Source organism: Artibeus jamaicensis, unplaced genomic scaffold (assembly GCF_021234435.1).
Source record: "Artibeus jamaicensis isolate MK-2021 breed Jamaican fruit bat unplaced genomic scaffold, CSHL_Jam_final contig_722, whole genome shotgun sequence".
Taxonomy (NCBI): Eukaryota; Metazoa; Chordata; class Mammalia; order Chiroptera; family Phyllostomidae; genus Artibeus; species Artibeus jamaicensis.
The window spans coordinates 54,724-57,332 of record NW_026521937.1 but is presented as its reverse complement, the minus strand read 5'-3'; the positions used below and the strand labels follow the sequence as shown (position 1 = coordinate 57,332).

The 2,609-nt window shown below is 42.4% G+C and overlaps 1 non-coding gene across 1 annotated transcript; it reads right to left on the bottom strand.

Annotated features, from left to right (window-relative positions):
* Positions 1–1,836: 1,836 nt before the first annotated feature.
* Positions 1,837–1,907, bottom strand: LOC119046129 (small nucleolar RNA SNORD56). The gene has a single exon (XR_005081918.2). It is a non-coding gene; the product is annotated as a small nucleolar RNA SNORD56 (small nucleolar RNA).
* Positions 1,908–2,609: the final 702 nt, after the last annotated feature.

Sequence of the window (2,609 nt, the reverse complement as noted above, 5' to 3'; positions counted from 1 at the left end):
TAAAAAGTAATAGACCAAGAATAGTGTGTTATTGGAATACAAGTGAAGTGAAGGAAAAGAAATCAAACTGCAATATTAAAGGGAGAACAAAATAAACCAAACGGTGAAATTGAACAAACAAAACAAACTATACAGAAGGAAGGGGAATTTTAAAAATAAGATATTAATAAAAATAACAAAAATAAAAAGTAAAAGTAAAAAATAAAATTCAAGTTCTGTAGGATTGAGAAGTGAATTTTGTCTCAGTTGTTGACAGTAGCCTTCTGATTTCTCTCTGATCTGTCTTTGGTTCCCTCACAGCTCAAGGTCTTTTATCTTACTTACACTTGCAAGAAAAAAAAAAAGTCTCCTGCTGACTTTAAACCTGCCAAATGGGCTCTGCTGGTGTTCCCGTATGTTGCAGGCAGAGGGGGACTGGACTTCATTTCTTTTTTTCCTTTTCTGTGGTTCTGCTTTGGGGTCTAGGTCTAAGCTACAATATTCACAGGTGTCCAGCCTCCAGCCCAAACCCTCAGGGCATCTTGTGATCACCCGTGTCCATATTTGCCAGGCCAGCACCTTTAACCCACCATTGTCTGCCACACTTTGATTAGTCCATGGGTTTCTCCAAATGGGAACAACTCGCATCCTACCTTCCTCTTTGCTGGCCTGGGTTCTGTATGTGCAATGTCTCTTCAGGGTAGTTTAGTTCCCTGATTAAGTCTCTCTGGGGACTGCTACCCATTCGAGCCCACGATACCCCACTTTAATCAGTCCATGAGATGCCCTAATTTGTAGCAAATCGCACCCCTCCTCCTCTCTCTTCACTGGCCCAGATGTGGTATCCAAGAGTTCTTTTTTTTTTCATTTATTTTTTTTATTGATTATGCCATTACAGTTGTTCTATTCGCCCCCTTCATTCCCCTCCAGCCTACCCCCATCCCCACCATTAACCCCCCCTTTAGTTTATGACCATGTGTCTCAAGTTCTTTAGATTCTATATTTCCCATACTATTCTTGCCCCCCATCTATTTTCTATCTACTGTCTATGCTACTTATTTCCTGTACCTTCTCCCCCCTTCTCCTCCTCCCACTCCCCTGTTGCTAACCCTTCTTGAGATCTTCATTTCTATGTTTCCACTCCTGATCTAGCTGTCCTTTTAGTTTGCTTTTGTTTTAGATGTGGTTGTTAATAACTGTGAGTTTGCTGTCCTTTCACTGTTCATGTTTTTTTAACTTCTTTTTCTTAGATAAGTCCCTTTAACATTTCATATAATAAGGACTTGGTGATGATGAACTCCTTGAATTTGATCTTATCTGAGAATACTTTAAATGCTCCAACATCCGAATTATAGGGGCACCAGAAGGGGGAAAGGAACAGCCACCAGTGGAAAACTTATTTGAACAAATAATAAAGGAGAATTTCCCCAATCTGGCAAAGGAAATAGACTTCCAGGAAATCCAGGAAGCTCAGAGTCCCAAAGAACTTGGACCCAAGAAGGAACACACCAAGGCACATCATCATTACATTAGCCAAGATGAAAATGAAGGAGAGAATCCTAGAAGCAGCAAGAGCTAAGGGGACAGTCACCTACAAAGGAGTCCCCATCAGACTGTCAGTGGATTTCTCGAAAGAGACCTTACAGGCAAGAAGGGGCTGGAAAGAGGTATTCCAAGTCATGAAATCCAAAGACCTACAACCAAGATTGCTCTATCCAGCAAAACTTTCATTTAGAATGGAAGGACAGATAAAGTGCTTCTCAGACAATAGTTCTTTGCAGGGCAGCCTAGAGCCTCTTTTTTTTTTTTTTAAACAAATTCCCCTTGGTTGCAGCCACCCATTTTTTTGTTTTGTTTTCACTCATACCCAAAGTTTCAACACTCACTAGGTAAACAGCTGTTAACAAAAAATGTTACCATTATTGTAGTGGCCATCCATTCTTACCAAGCACCTGGCTTTTCACACAGCCCAACTGTCTGGCCAGTCCTGTGTAAGGGTCTGTTGTGGCCCAACTCTTCTCCCAACTCCAGTTGTCACCTGGCTCCCCAATTTCCCTGGTACTGCCCCAGCCAGTGACCACTGTCCCAGCCAGTGACCACCATTCCAGCAGGGAAACAACACCTCTGAGTGTCTTCCACTGCATCTTTATACTCCCAGAGTCTTGAAGAATCCAAGTCTCTTGATGTAGGACTGGCTTCCATGCTCTGGGAAAGGAAAGGTGGGAACTAAGAAGTTTCCATGGCTGACCCAGCTCTCCTGCAAAGCTCCTGAAGCAGCTGAAGTCCCAGGGCAGGTCCTAGGGACCTTCCCATTGGCCTACACAATCTCCTTATCATCTATTTTTAATCATCCTCTGCAGTCTTTGGTTTCCAAAGTTTATATGAGCTGAGATTCTGTTGTCTGTTCACTATGTTTTTCAGAAGATTGGCTAGGTGTCCCTGTGCATGCACAAGCAATATGTTCAACTCCCACCTACCTCACCACCATTTTATGTCCTCCAATTATGCTTCTTATTCTCTGTAACTTCCCCCCCCCACTCTCCTCCTATTCATCCCCACTGATAACCATCCATGTAATCTCCATTTCTGTGGTTATGTTTCTACTGTACTTTGCTTAGGTTTTGTTCATA